Genomic DNA, 16,741 nt, shown 5'->3' with positions numbered 1-16,741 from the left:
GAATTCCTAGTGGAGTTAAGGTACTAGTGGTGATCTCCCACCATGGTGTCCATTTTCTGTTGGCCACTCCCCCATACTCCTCACCTTCCAGCCAGCGGAGCTGTCCCCCTTGTCCTTGAAGTAGGGCACGCTCTTCACCATCCAGTCGTAGATCTGCAACGGGGTGAGGCGCTTCTCGGCGGAGATCTCGATGGCTTGGTGATGAGATCGGCATAGGACAAGTTGCCCCAAGCGTTGCAGTGGGCAGAGCTGCTCTTCCGGGGTGGCACCTGCTGCTGAAGGGGGGGGCGCAGGGTGCAGCGTGTGCCGACAGACCGGCTCGGGGCAATTGAAGTTACCACACGCCCCACAGCAGCCGCTCGCCACTTAGCTTTCCTCCAGCAGGCTCAGATTGGCCAGGAAGTCACGGCTAAAGTCCCCCTGAGATCCCTCATAGGTGTCAAGAGTCCTGAGGTGGAGGTCTGCCCGGAGCACCCTGAGGGGACCCGGCGCATGAGCCAGGGGGTGGCTCCGCAGCACTCACCTCCGGACGGGGCAGGGGCCGGGTGCACGAGCACGGCCGCAACAGCAGTGCGAAGTTTGGGTCAATGTCCACCATCTTTTACATTTTAGCCTTTGTTTTCAAGCCTAGCTTTGATGGCAGAAGTTACATTATCTTGAGAGAATCTGTGCATCTTGTCCGAAATGCCATCAGTCTCTGAGGGTCGAGGGGTTTAAAACGCAGAGGACCAATCCGGTCAAATGTTACAATATTCTCTGAAGTTAGGGACGTCTCTGTAAAGTGAGGACAGACTCGGCCCAAGTCGTAAACGAAAAAACAAAAAAAACAAGCTGTGAGATCCGAGAGTGCAAGACCGCGTTTTACTCCCCACAGGACAACTTTCAGGTTACAAATTAGAGGTAATATTGTGGCTAAAATGGGGTTCAGTGACTGGGGAAGTCAGGATATAAAGAAGGGACAATCCCTGCCCCAAAAGCGGCCGGTGCCCTCGAGTGACAGTGACAACGACCCTAGCATCATGTCACTGGCTTTTTGAACCGCTCTTTAGTTTTTAAAACAAAACAACCTGCCCGGTTTCCATTAATATTGGAAGTCTGACGTTTAGCCTTCTGACAGTCACCTACTAAAACTAAATCTGCAGGAAAGCTCTTCCTGAATGACTGCTCTAAACACAAACACAAATTCCTGTTCACTTCAAGGGCTTTTTATAACTCACTTCCCCCACCTTGTCCTGCGACCAAGGGCCCAGTCTGAAAAGTGGGGTGAGGAGGCATAGACATCGGCGCTTATTTCCTTTTGTTACTTCCCAGAGAAATGGATCTAAGAATGAACAATCCTGGGAGTGGTGCGCACGCGCCACAACGAGACGTGCTTTCAATTATCGCGCCTGTGCCTAGGCACGATAATTGAAACCACATGGCCTATTGGTCTCTATTACGCGCACCAAGCACGTAATAGACACCAATAGGCCATGGGAGGAGCAACGCGCCTGCCTTTGACCATATGCGGTGCAGTCTTTTATAAAAAGACGAACGCAAAGGACAATGGGGTAGCACAAAAGGAATCCTAGGTTAGCGCTAAATCCCCGTTTTTCACCTATTAAATGTCTTGTGCTGCGCGTGCACTGCTGTGCAGTGCAACGCTATGCGCGAGACCTAAAAAGACCCGTTCGTCCGAAGTCTCTTTTGAAAATGAAATACTGTATAATGAACCCTTTCTCTATTAACATGCAAGACCCTTTTCTTTGTTTCCTGGAGTATGTACTTAGCGTTGTCAGTTTTAATAAAGTCAATATATTGGGTGCATTTGAGTGATTCCTCCAACTCTAAAATACGTTTTCTCAGGAGAGTTATTATGCATTACTACTTATACTGAATGTATTTTTTGGCCATGCTGAACTGTGATCCATGCTGAGAAACTCGTAAAATTTCTTCTGGCTTCCAAATTCACACAGGTGACGCAAAGAAATCTACTAGTACAGATCGTATGAGAAAAAAAAGAGAATAGTGAAAAAAGTAAAAAGGTTCAATAAGTGAATGTTCCGACTGGTGTCTAACCCGGTTGATGTTTAATATGTACTTTGATAAACCAAAGGAATTGATGGACGGAGAGCGTTGACAATACAAGCACTCACCCCCAGTCAACTGATCTGGGTTTAATCCATCACCTCTTTACCCCACTCTGCCACCCCAGTTCAGTCATGGCCTTCGGCAAATCAGTCTGACCCTGTGCCTCATGGGAACAGTCCAGCCCGAACTGCCAAGCCATGCCTTCCCTGGACCCGAAACAAGCTACAGAGGACCGGTTTCTGGCATTTCAGCCTTCTTCAGCCCAGCTTGCTTGAATCCAGTGGCAAAGTGAGCAAGGGACTCACGTCTGAGCATACCCTGCCAACTTATGGCGAATAAAGACAAACCAAAGGAAATGATGGACGGAGCGTTGACAATACAAGCACTCATCCCAGTCAACTGATCTGGGTTTAATCCATCACCGTTCTTTAGCCTACTCTGCCACCCCAGTTCAGACATGGCCCCCCCTTTTGTATCGCTTTGTTCGCCCTAAGTTGGCAGGGTATGCTCAGACGCGAGTCCCTTGCTCACTTGGCCACTGGATTCAAGATAGCCTGGCTGATGAGGATTATGAATCCGAAACCGGTCCCAGGATACTTGTTTCCGGTCCAGGGAAGATATGGCTTGGCAGTTCGGGCTGGACTGTTCCCATGAGGCACAGGGTCAGACTGATTTGCATATGGCCATGTCTGAACAGGGGTGGCTGAGTGAGCTAAAGAATGGTGATGGATTAAACCCAGATCAGTTGACTGGGGGTGAGTGTTTGATTTGCTCAAACGCTCCGTCCATCATCCCCTTTTGTATCGCTTTGTTCGCCATAAGTTGGTAGGGTATGCTCAGACGTGAGTCACTTGCTCACTTGGCCACTGGATTCACTCTGTGTTTAAATACAGTATAAGGCAATACATGATAGTTATCTTGTAGGAGTAATAAAAGGTCACAGTATGTGGGGCCTGGAATGTCTTGAGATAGTGTGAAATGTGTGGCTGTTTGCAAAGGTCGTGTAAAAGTTTTAGGTAAACATGAAAGGGATATGCAAAAGTGAATTGTATTGCGTGTGAAACAGTATTTGTTAGTTTTAATAAAAACTATTATCTGAATAAGCTAAAAAGGTGTGTAAACACATTGTAAAACGAGTTTAAGCTATTGACATAAATGATAATGTCTTGTATTTATGTTTTAAAAACCAAAACATAAATAAAAGACATTGTCATTTACAATGCCAATAGGTCAAACTCGCATAAATGTGATACCTATTGCATTGTTTACTTGTGAAGACATGCTTACAGGTGCTTTTCAATATATGGAAAGCAGGGCAGATTTAAGCTTGCTGCAGGCAATGTTTGTGGTAATAATCTCTGGAAAATCAACAGCACAAACAGGCACACCCGGCCCAAAACAGGCCCAGTAACAACCAGAGCAACAGCCCCCTCACTGACTTGTCAGATCAGCCCCACCAGCCCACTCAATGACGTGTGAGATCAGCATCTGGGGCACTGCCTGATTGATTGATTGCCCAATATGCCAGTCTGACCCTGCTCCACCCATTTTCTGGGGCCACCATTTAGCCCCTAAATGTATATGAGCGTGTCGTTCAGTCAGATTCACAGCACAAGTTGGTGCAGTTACAGGCATCAAGAGAACCACAGATCTGTACACCTATAAATGACAGTCACGGAACAGATTACGTCAGCTCAGCCTGCATTACAGGGAGTTCAATGGGCAGGTGCTTGAAGCTGCACTTCGTTCATTTAAAGAGGCGCACAGGTACTGTGCTATGGTGAGCACCTGAACGTATATATTTTGCTGTTAAACCCGCATTGCACGGTCCGAGAACTACAGCGTTACCAGCAGCTGGACACAGCGTTATAGATACAAGTATGTCCTGTTATTAGACACAGTCAAGCACAGATACCCGCGCAGAGTGCCCCCCTGGGCTGTTCAGTGTTTGCACAGCAAACACACACTAACAGAAGGGTGGTTACCAAGTACCGTGGCAATGGTACCACTCTGCACAAAATTCACTACATAGCATATCTTAAATGTCCTATTGGCATGCACCTGGCTTTGTCGGTGTTGTTTTCAGCCTGGAGAAGTATTTTATACCTTTACTTTCAGTTTAGGCGCTATAAATAAATACAAACCTGCTAGGGAGATCCAGAACTGTTTGAAAGCCACCTTCATGTGCTGGAAACAGGTGGCACCCGAGCTGTGGTAGTTACTCATCGCACACAGTCACCCACTGGGAAATGCCTTGTATCTCTTCTTCCACTGCTGCATGGATTCATCCTATATTAAGATTCACTTCGTCAAGGAAATGGACGGGATAGGGAGGGTGGTGGATGGTATTAGAAAGGATTTTTAAATGGGTAGTGGGGAGACATTAAACAGGCACAAAGAAGGGAGCAACAGGCAGGCATTAGAGAGGTCAGGAGGGACCAAGGAGGCTATTTGTAACATAGGATTTTCATTATATTTATTAATGCCCACCCTTATCTTGTAGAAAAGGCGGCGCCAGAAGCACAATCCCACTAAGACATCAAGAAGAGCGGTAGACAATAAAAAAGCAACAAACTGATAGAAGGGAAGGAAGTTCCAGCGGAAGAAGAGGCCAAAATGTTTAGAATCTTCCCAAAAATATGGGCTAAACGTGTTTGGGGATAAGAGCACACCTGCCCTGGAATTGCACTTCCCAGTTGAGAGCCTGGTGAGGAAAAGGGTTGCAAGTCAAGGGTGATCCATGCTGTGAGGGAGCCCGAGCCCCTGAGATCAGCAACTGATTAGGCACAACTGGGTCGTGTGTGTGTGGCGCGGGGGGGGGAGGGAAAGTATTTATTTTATATCAGTTTGAAAGTTTTATAGAGTGCTGCGTGTCTCCTTTCCAGTACTTCAGGGTGCTAAGAATGTTGAAGATAAAGAGTCTGCTCTCTCAGGATCAGCAGAGTTCTAGCTGGACACTGGTGTTTACCTACATCGCCCTATTAATGCAATCTGGTACTTACCTAAAGCGCTCAAATGCCCTTTGGACAAGTTCTCGCTGTATGAAAAATGCAAAAAGATAAAAAGAAATCAGTATTGTTGTGTTGGGTATCAATAAAAATCTGCCCTGGAATGGCACTTCCCAGTTGAGAGCCTGGTGAGGAAAAGGGTTGTAAGTCAAGGGTGATCCATGCTGTGAGGGAGCCCGAGCCCCTGAGATCAGCAACTGATTAGGCACAACTGGGTGGTGTGTGTGTGTGGCGGGGGGGGGGGGGGGGGGGGGGGGAGTATTTATTTTATATCAGTTTGAAAGTTTTATAGAGTGCTGCGTGTCTCCTTTCCAGTACTTCAGGGTGCTAAGAATGTTGAAGATAAAGAGTCTGCTCTCTCAGGATCAGCAGAGTTCTAGCTGGACACTGGCGTTTATCTACATCGCCCTATTAATGCAATCTGGTACTTACCTAAAGCGCTCAAATGCCCTTGGGACAAGTTCTCGCTGTATGAAAAATGCAAAAAGATAAAAAGAAATCAGTATTGTTGTGCTGGGTATCAATAAAAATCCACCGTCTGCCAGTAGCTCCAAGAGACCCTCTAGGCTGAACATGTACGAGACAAATCACATTTTGGGGATTCTTTATAAGCCCCTTGCGCTGCTGGTAGGTCACTGTCCTCCCATATTAAAAGCGAGGCACCGAGGGCGCAAATGGCTTTGTCAGTCGTGCTCTAGTGCATTCAAAGTTCTGTTCAAATTGTTTTCTGACTGTGTGGGTGCCTCGAAGGCCGCGCAGCTGAGTCAATGCGCTGCTGGTGTAAGGGTCACCAGTGCAAACTCAGAAAGAACTAGCCTTGTGCGCACACCTGCGCGAACCAGGGAGTGCACACGTAAATATACAAGACTGGACAGTCGGTGCGCTGTATAGAAGAGGAGGGGGGCCCGGGGGAGGGGGCTTTGAGGATACGGTTTCACATTCCAGCCTGGTCACCCCGAGGATGGGACGGGGGTCCTGGCGTACTCATGAGGGCGGAAGGGACTGGTCCTTCTTACGCGTGAGAACCGATAGAAGCAAGACTTGGGTTTTACTTAACAAATTTGATAAAACAGCCCGGTAAAGTTCAGGATTGAATTCGAGGAGTGGAGTGAGGGTGAAGAGTCAAGCGATGGGAGAAGGAGTGGTGAGAGGGCAAACAAAATCAACTTCGAGACGGTTCTCTTTTATTCAGCGCCCACTGCATAAATAAACAGCTCCTAGATAGAGTGCTTTATACGAGGAGCTTTCTGATCAGCTGTTTGCGTTTGGTTACCTCCTCCTTCGTGGCCCCCCCATACTGACTTGTACACCCAGGGGCAGTAAATGTAATCCCTTATAGAGCTGCACACAGCTGCAGTAGTAACTGAAATACTGTAGTTAACCCTACGCGTGCCACGCTCCTGAGTCCCAAACCCGGTAGCCTCTAGCCTCCGTGGCAGCCCCCTGCCGGCTTCATTGTATCCCTCGGACGTCTGATATGAGCCATTCCCGGGGGTTAAGAGGGAAGGTTTCTCAAGTAAGGTGGCAGAGAGGGTAAAATGGCTAAGGGCAGAGGCGCAACTAGAGTCCAATTTCGGGGGGCGGGGGCTAATATATACAACTTTCGTTAGAGTTGGATTTACTTCCGCTTTCAAATGGCTAAACTGTGTGCATTTAGTAATCCAGTTCAATCAGGTCGTACCACAACAGCTGGGCTGGCCGCGATAATTGTAGACATATGGGCTTTGGTGCGCGTAACAGAGACCAATAGGCCATAGGCGGAGCTACGGGACCGCCTATGGCCTATTGCGTGTTCCATTAAAATACAGCACGCACGCAAAGATTAATCAAAATGGACCTTGGAAATGCACACGCACCAGCTGTGTGGAATTTCAAGGTCCATTTTTAAACCCCATACAACAGGACTTTAAGCTTCGCGAGCCCTAAAAACATGGCCGCCCACCTCGCAATTACCTAAACCAGCACGTATGCACACATTTGTCATGATGCTTAACTTGCCATTTTCTTCTGTATTGCCGAACTCAGCCTGATTAATGTAATTGTATTTATATAGCGCTTTCTACTCGTGACGAGGCATTGAAGTGGTTTACCGCAAGTAGGAAGCTACCCTGGAACCTAAGGTTCGTGGTTAATATAGGGGTTATTATTGGTTATTGTAAATAGTTTCTGCTCTTAAGAAAAATTGCATGCATTAACTCCATTTACTTCATGATCTATTATTACAAGTTAGGTGTGATCATTCTTGTACACCAGCAGGACGCACACCGTAATGTGGGCTACACTACGGCAAATGGCATCATGAGGCTGCTGATGTTGGCACCCTACGTGGCAGGTCCTCTGAACAGGCTGTGAACAGGGTCAAATAGAGCCATGCCAGCGCTACCGAATGGCAATTTAGTCATGGATACCGATACCCATCACTCACAAACCAAAGGGGAGGAACTACTGATTCGATGGGAGGTGAGTGGAGAGCGTTGATTTTGGCGATCGCCGTATGCTCAGATTCCAGCAGACATGACCTCCATCTCCACCAGCCGCCTCTTACTGTCGACACCGCTGCTCACACCTCCACCCTCCCAGAAGTGCCCAGCATTGTCGAAGCTTGAAGTCACCACCAGTGAAACTTTCACACTGCAAGCTAGCTTGCCATAGTCCCACTCCTGCGCTATCAAGCTGTCAACTTCTCATGTGGCGGTACAAGCACATCAGGCACGAGATTATGCATAGGAGCAAGTGCATCACCATGCATGCTCGCCAGTAAGTCTTGATGCTGCAGTGGCCATTTATTGATTTTTGCTTATATTTACCTTTACAAAATCCTACTCATCCCTCATACAGTGGTAAATTAATAAGTTTGTTCAGCGGTCCGGTAGTTAACTGGCTGCTGCCCCACTCACAAAAGATATACATTACAGGGCACGGAGGCGTAGAGAGGCAACGGAACACTCCTGTGTGGAATAGAAAAAATGGGAGAGCGTGGAAAACTTAGAGAAGCTAGAATTGGGTGAGTGGTGAGAAAGGATCTAAAAAAAAAGACCAGTGAAACTGGGTGGAGTGGGAGACGCAAAATACATATTGGTAGTGTAGAGAGCAACATGGGGAGTGTGGAGTGGGGACGTATGGACGAAAGCTTCAGTGAAAAAATCAAAGAATAAACTCTGGGATTGCTGAAAGCAAAAGAAACAAGCATTGAAAATGCAATAGGTCTCGCATTTGCGAGAGTTTAAGCTATTGGCATTGTCAATGACAATGCCTTTTATTTATCTGTTTAGGCTGTTTTTTTATATAACCAGACAGAGTTAAATCAACACCTTACAGACAGTGACGTATTGGCCTTTAGGACATTCTGGTAGTCTTAAGGGGTGATCAGTGTGGAGGCTGTTTTTTAAGTTTTTTTTTTTTTGGCTGTTTGTTGCCCTGTTATGATCAGGCGGTTTTTCCAGTTGATCAATCTGAAACCGCAACAAACATTGGTTGCAGCAAGCACAAATGCATGTAGTCTCTCAGCCATTACAACATGTAGTGGGTCTTTATGATTTTAGAACTGTCCTGATTTACAAATGTGTGATCCTTTTTTTTAGCTAACTGATTTGCTACTGAAGGGCACTTAATTGGGACCCTGGTGTACACTCTGTCCTTGCTTACAATCTCATATTTATTCACGTAGGAATCTGTGACAGGTTATTTTTCCACAGCTAGTCACAAATCAATTACTGCTCTGAAAGACGCACCACTGATCAAACTATGTGACATTTGTCACATTTGCGCACAACGTCGTGTTGCTTCACTCTACACCAAAGACTGATCAAAGAATATAAATGTGTTAGAAAGGCGGCATGACAGAAAGACAAATAGAATACTAAGGCTAGTTAGTGCAGCGCAGATGGAGTGACGATTTTAAGAAAAGCAGCCAATGAGTGGATGCGAGAAAGTTAGAATGGGAGTAATAGTAAAATAGCATAATAAATCGAGAACGCATATGGTTATTTTCATTCTCTCCGTAATGGACCAATATTTTAAATGAGCATGCAACAAAGTGCTTGCTGGGAAATTAATTGGAAGTGCAATACCTCATAGGTTAAAAAAAATAAAAAATCCAATGAAAACCAGCGGGCAGGGCGTGTAAATTAAAGTAAACTGCACCCGGCTAAATATTAAACTGTCACGGGCGGAAAGTGAAAGCAAAATGAGCATTTCTAAATGCACTCACCCAATGTGGAGAAACTGGGAGCATATCCGTGCCGGTGCCAGGCTGTTTTTGCCGTCCAGAGGATGCAGTCACTTATTGAGTGAAGGAGGAAGCCCCCTGACTAAAGCAGCTGGTTTGTACAATAAGGGCGGCAGTAATGTGGTGGACCCTTCCGTGGCGAGAGAGTTGCAGACTGCAGCAGAGGAGCGGCAGTGGCTCAGCAATAGCTCTGCAGTTCCAGAATAGTTAGAGAGGGCGGCTCAATCAAAACAAACTGCGACGGGTGGAAGGGTGAACACGATACCTGTGCTAATGAGAAAAAATGCTTGTTTTATTTTGCATACACATGCCACATGGTGGAAAAACAATTGTGGGAGAGCTGTTAAAAGAATACCTTGTCCTCTGAAGCACTCTTCCTGCAATAAATAAAAAAACACTGTAAAAACAAGCACATGAGTGGTGTATGCACGCTCGCGCGCCACAGCGTGACATCTGGTTTCAATTATTGCGCCTGTGTCTGGGCACGATAATTGAAACCACATGGCAGCCGTGCGGTTAACCACAACCAATAGGCCATGGGCGGAGCAATGCGCCCACCTTTGGCCAATTGCGTGCTGTCTTTGTTAAAAAAAACGCACACAAATGCCAATAGTGTGAGCCAAAACAAAAAGCACACATGCACGAGCGTGTGCGATTCTTAGGTTAATTTTCTAAAGCCCTTACATGAAGTCTTTGCCAGAACAGTGCATGCGCACTGTTGCAGGCTCGACCTAAAAAGGATTCCATGAGTGTAGGCAGTGGAACGAAACAAGTCATACAATCAAAAGAATTGTGAAGAAGCTATAATCCCAGAGAGTGACAAACCAGAGGAAGGTAAGCCAGCTAATAAGTAGTAAGAAAATGGCAATGACCAGAAAGCAAACCAGTGATAAGCAATGGGCCAACCCAAAACCCAATGTAACTATTGAAAAGAAAGCACACCTTCGAATCAGAAGCAAGCAAATGAGATTGGCAAGAAAGTCAACCAAAGACAAGCAATGTACTGACCAAAAGCCATTTTAAGTATTGGTATTGTAAATAATAGTGTTTTTTTTTTTTTTTTTTTACAAGAAACAGCTATATCTGCCTGTAGATGACATCTACTCATTACATCTAAATCGCAGTAAAGATTAAGTGGGCCCTAGCTCACCCCACTTCACCTATTTACTTTCATGAGTTGCTCATGGTATGCCTTTACAAAGATTGGCTGACCATTGAGGCCATGGCATTTATTGGTTTAATTTCTGCGTCCGTTGGGTTTTGGAGAGGCGTTTAAGTGGTCTTTTTTTTTTGTTTACAATACAGAAGCAAAATGACATGTCACTTGTAATACAGACTCTGGTGTGTACTTTAACAAAGTTATTTATGAGCCATTTTATGGGTTTTTTGCTTAGGAATGGAGTTCTGATAGTTTTCAACAGGTTAAGGTTATTCACTAATTACCCTTGCATGTGTATTTTACTTAGCTACCATGATAGCATCTTGTTGAATTTACAGCTTTTTTTGTTCTCAAATTAAAGACGTGTGCGAACATAGGCTAATGCACTGAAAATACTGGTCCGTTGTCAAAAGTTTCTACTGTGCTTTGTTTTGCTATTTATGCTTTTTAAATTTACCACTAACAAATCAAACTTAATTTAATTTTGTGACTGTCTTATTTGAGCATTTTACTTGATTCTGCAAAACGCAGGCTGTCCAAGAAAGTGGTCCTAGTCCCACCTTCCATATTGTAGCCCAAGAGATTTCTTCATTATGTAATTTTCGTTCTATAATAGCTGAGCAAAATACAGTCACCCTGGTATTTCCAAACACTTCCACTATCTACATGCCAGAAAATGCCAGTGCATGTTAGCAATGAAAAGTGACACTAATTTGGCTTTAACAGTGATTATCAAGTGTTGCATATGCTAAGACCTTTTTTTCAAATATTCATATTCGGAGGCCTTGTGTAAGCCTCCTTGAGCGGTTCCTTTCTTTTGCTCAGGGCCCTTTAGCCATTGGCTTAAGACAATGTTACTTATATCTTAGATCAAGCCATAGAAATAATTTACCCTCACCATGAAATAATTTACTCTCACCATCTTTCTATTGGGAATATGCCTAGACTCCATTGTGATCTGAAAGGTATGGTTTGCCTTTACACGTTCAATGCAAAGTGAAAAGTGGAACATCTACCTTATTGCAGAGATGTTCTTTGTGCCACTGTCGGTGGCTAAGTGAGCTAAAGAATGATGATTAATTCAACCCAGATCTGTGACTGGAGGTGAGTGTCTGAAAAGTTTCAGCGCTTCGTCCATCATTTCCTTGTGTTTGCCTTGTGCCACGGTTTCATTTCTGCGTGGCCAGTTTCTCTACATCAACCCCTCCCTGATGGCTCCTCCTCACTTTTGAAGGGTCCCTATTCACTCTGTGGCTCCTCCCCCACTGTTCCTGGGCAACTACTATTCAGCACACTCAACAGTTTAATTCAGTTACATGCAAAGAATGACTGTGGTTTGTAAATCCCAATTTGAGCAAAGTCTATTGGCCTGTTTTCTCATGGACGCCAAACTTGTTTTTTTTATTTATTATGCTGATTGTAATGGTGGGGGGGGCGTGGCTACCGGCCAACCATGGTGGACGTGAGTTGAGTTTGCTCCGTCTACCACCCTAGAAATAAGCTTATTATCCGGTATTCCCCGGGCCCATAGAGCACCTACCTCCGAATCGGAGCCGAGTGACATCACACAGGTGGCATCTTCTTGTAAGTATCAAGGACCCCCTGATGAGGATGCGACTCCTGGGTCAGGGACAACAATTTCTTGTAGGGATAAATACCCAGGCAGACTGAGAAGTACAAAAACTGGCTGACTATAAAGACAGTGTTAAAATAGCACAAAATGTATATAAAAAATGATTTAAGCAATGGACTGAAATGATATCAAAAAATACACTTTAATATAAATATAGGGTAGACGTATACATAAAAAGTAAACAAATTACACAATAGACATTTCATGAAGTTCATTTGTTTGTTATCAAAACATCTTCATAAAGTATTTTTTTTAAAAATCCTTTTCTTTCATAACATATGGCTGTATATCATGTGTCAACGCGTTTCGACAAACTTGGTTGTCTTCGTCAGGACAGAAACGGATGTTCAGCCAGTTTTTCTAAACAAGAAAGATATACAATGGTAATATTTGAATAGATTTAAAATCACAGTGCATTGCTTTTTTATGAATAATAAAATTATTATAAGACATTTTCAAATATCTTAGCCAGACTAATGTAATAATACATAGCATTTTTAAAGATGTGGTTGGAAAAAAGAGCATACATTGATCATTATGTCACAATTTATCAAAGAAAGACCTTATCTTTAGCAGTTAAACTGCAGACATGTGCCGTGACTTCATAGAAGTCGGTGTGTCATTCATAAAGTCTAATGTTTTAAAAAGGTCACCCTAAAGCTTATTAAAAAAACTATTAAGTTCAAAACCCAATTTATGTTTCCTATTTTAGTATATCTGCCAAATTACTTAAAGTCATTTGTGTGAAGAGGCGGCCTATATAAGATTGTGTCTAATTTTTGTAAATTACCTGAGTTTATTTGTAGATAAGTATGGATTATAGGTAGAATCGGACAGTTGTTTACCAAGGGAGGTGCATCTGTTGTTCTCGATGATCGAAGACAGAGAGGATAAAGTCTCTAAATTATTTAAAAACTCCCTAAATTTATAGAGAGTAGGGCTAATATTTAGTCAAAGATGAGGCTAAGGCATACTTCCTGCATATTGTTTGGCTAAATCATCCATATAAAACTTTTCTTACCAAAATTGATAAAATGCCAGAAGGATATACAGTAGTTCTAGGGAGTAAGGCACCTTTCCTTCATAATATTTGGATTCGGTATGTGATAACTAAATAGAAAAAACATATTTAGATTACTGTTAAAGTTTCTTGGATCCACATTATTCATCCTTATAAAATTAAATGATTGTGTTAGGTGCTGATCTCACCTGTTTAGTCAGTGTTCACTGCCTCCATCTTACTACTACCTATCATTATTCTTCGTCATTCCTTTAAAAATGTAAAGACAAGGGAGAGAGGTCTCAGGTATTCAGATCCACTTAGGTCGTCTTATAGCGAATATTGCACAGGAGTGTTTGTGGCTGAAAATAAAATCATAATTGTAAAAATAACATACTTCACAAATGATATATTACCAGTTGGATATTATGGTTTTTTAGACTTTTGTTTCTTACATTTGTTTTATTCTCGTAGGGAGGCGCAATCCTCAAATGCTGCTGTCGGTAATCTGAAGCGTGACAACGCAATGGAGACTGTTGTGTGCTTTTACACACGCTCAAGGTCCTCAGACGGCACTCTTCTGTTATTTTTTATGATTAGAATACGGCCTCTGAGGAATAGAAAGATATATCTATGAGGAATTGGAGACCCGGAAGTTAATTTTCAGACGGATTCTTAGGGTAAAATAAAAACACAGCCTTGACTGTACATTTCGTCAAGCCGGTATTAACCTAACAACAAATCGGGGCTTTAAATAAACAGCCTCCAAAATCACGAGTACGAGTTGTGAATTTCAAGCTGGATTTTAAGGAATTCAAAGAGCTCAGCTTGAACAAAGCATTCCGTAAACCCGGACTTAGCCGAGAAAACGGAGTGGGGCTTTAAAAAAACAACGTCCAAGTTAGCGAGTGCGGGTGCGGGTTACCAAGTAGTGATACCGCTAGTCAGGGGTTCCCGCATAGATCTCCGAGTCATTACCTTCGTCGTGGTGCTGTAGCGCATCGATCTCTCCCTCCTCCTCGTCACAGCGGGAATGGTTGGCTACGGTGCACAAAAGGCACTCTTTTATTTCCTAGATAGGCTCCGCCTCCTTAACAGCGTCCTGGGAATGTTCCGCCCATTTTTAAAGCAATACTCTATTTATGCGTGTCTTAACTAAAAGCGCCAGTATTGAGCAGCATATTACCTATGAGTGAAAACGGAAGAGGGGTTGCTAATTTTAAACTCTGGACTATGGAAAACCACAGGGGTGTTTTCTAATCCGAGAGACCAATCATAGGTTGCGATTCAGCATGTGGATAATAATCCATCTATCTAAACTTGATCCTACTTATATTAAAATTATAATGGGACTAAATTATCGCATTCTCCCATGGCAACTCATGATTTAATCCATGATTAAAGGTACCGAGAGTAAAGATCCAAAAGACCTCTCTCTTTTTGCGGATTTTATCCCCACCTTGGTTCTTTTGCAGCTGTATCCTTTCCAGAATGCGCCATTTTAGTTCTTCTGGTTTATGGTTGTACTCTAGACAATGACTCACTAAAGGTGCAGCTGTTTTTCCAGTTTTGATGGCTGACTTATGCTCTGTTAATCTGGTTTTTATCGCACGGGATGTTTCGCCAACGTAGCCAAGGTTACAGGGGCAAACAATTAAGTATACAACGTTCTTTGTGTTGCAGTTCCAGAGTTCCTTAGCTCTGATTTCTGTTTTGTTAAATTCCATTTTTTCACCTACAATGATGCTTTCGCAAAATTGACAGGAACCACAGCGAGATGTTCCTTTAATGGCATTTGCTCCATTAATAGATTTCTGAACAAAAGGGGTACTTCTAATGTTCCCCTTATGACGGGAATGAACTATTTGATCTTTTAAGTTCTTATTTCGCTTGTGAGCGAACATGGGTTTCTGTAATTTTTGGTCGTTGTCATTAACGTTCAGTAGGTGCCAATTCGAATTAATTATTTGTCTTATAGTAGAGTCCATGGTTGAATGTTTCGTTATGCATACTAGTTTAGGATCTGTTTTTTGTTTCTGTGAGTGTAAAAGAGAGTCCCGATCGTAAAATCGGGCTCTCTTGTATGCTCCTCTGACTAACCTGTGTGGGTATCCCCTATCAATAAATTTGCGCTTCATGATCTCAGCTTGGATGTCAAAGTCATGTATGCTGGTACAGTTTCGCCTTACTCTCAGAAACTGAGAGAAGGGAATGCTGTCTTTCTGACAACGTGGATGGTAGCTTTTGAAGTGCAAAAGGGTGTTACGAGCAGTGGGCTTGGTGTATAAATCCACTTCCAGAATCCCATCTCTGTTTTTAATGTTTATATCAAGGAACTCGATTTTAGATTCACTGGTATGTGCAGTGAATTTGAGATTATCATCTGTTAAATTCAGCCACAACAGGAATTCATCCAAAGTCTGTCTCCCATCGGTCCACACAAAGAAGATGTCATCGATGTAGCGGTGCCAATGGGAGACAGATTCGAAGAATGGTGCAACTTCATTATGGATGAATTTACTTTCAAACAGAATCATATAGATGTTCGCTATTGATGGGGCCATAGAGGCCCCCATGCTTACACCCTTGATCTGTAGAAACAATTCTTCGCCGAATTCAAAGAAATTTGCTTTTAGCACCAAAGTCAAACAATCTTTGATGAATGGCTTGGAGCAAGGAATTTTGTGCTGATCAATAAACCACATTGTGGCCTCTATTGCTTCTGCTTGAGGTATATTGCTATATAATGACTCCACGTCAAGGGTTACGAGGATATCATTACCTTCATTAAAAGCTAAATTCTCAACTTTGACGATCATGTCGCCAGTATCTTTTACATATGATTTTGATAGTGAGATATAGGGGCGCAATATTTGATCTAAATATTTTGACAGGGCTTCCAAAGGGGTACCAATTGTAGAAACAATTGGTCGATATGGTGGATTTCTCTGGTCCTTGTGGATCTTAGGTAGACCATAGATACAGGAAACCTTTTTCTCTGATGTGTTCAAAAATTCAAACTCTTTCTTGTTTATTATGCCTTCATTTAACGCTTTTGTGGTTAGCTTATTTATTGTTTTCACTATTTTCTCAGTAGGGTTAGTCCTGATTTTTTTATAAAATGAAGGATCATTAAGCATTTTATTCATATTTTCCTCATATACATTACAATCCACTAGGACTATACCTCCACCTTTGTCGCTATTCTTGATTATAATGGTGTCATTATTTTTTAACCTCTCTAGGGATTCATGTTCTTCTCTGGATATGTTATATCTAGGTTTTGGTATGAATTTTAAAACTTGGTGAAGTCGTCTCAAGATGACTTTCTCAAAAATACCTACTTCGGGTCCTACCTGCTGAAGTGTGGGAGTAAAGGTTGATGGTAAGGCCACAATATTGTTGCTTATATTATCTAGATCCAAGGGATCATTTTGTAGGAAAAACTTCTTTAATCTTATTTTTCTCAGAAAAGAGTGGATATCTTGATAGAGTTCAAAAATGTTCACTCTTGTATGTGGGACGAAAGATAGGCCTTTGGACAGGAGAGACAAATCAGAGGGCTCAAGCTTAAAGGAGGACAGATTGAAGATTGGGATTACATCCCGTTCCTCCAATATTGCTTGTTCCTCGTCTCTAGATA

The sequence above is a fragment of the Lissotriton vulgaris genome, chromosome 4_1 (genome assembly GCF_964263255.1).
Source record: "Lissotriton vulgaris chromosome 4_1, aLisVul1.2, whole genome shotgun sequence".
Taxonomy (NCBI): domain Eukaryota; kingdom Metazoa; phylum Chordata; class Amphibia; order Caudata; family Salamandridae; genus Lissotriton; species Lissotriton vulgaris.
The sequence above is the reverse complement of the archived record's forward strand: the minus strand, read 5'-3'. Positions refer to the sequence as shown.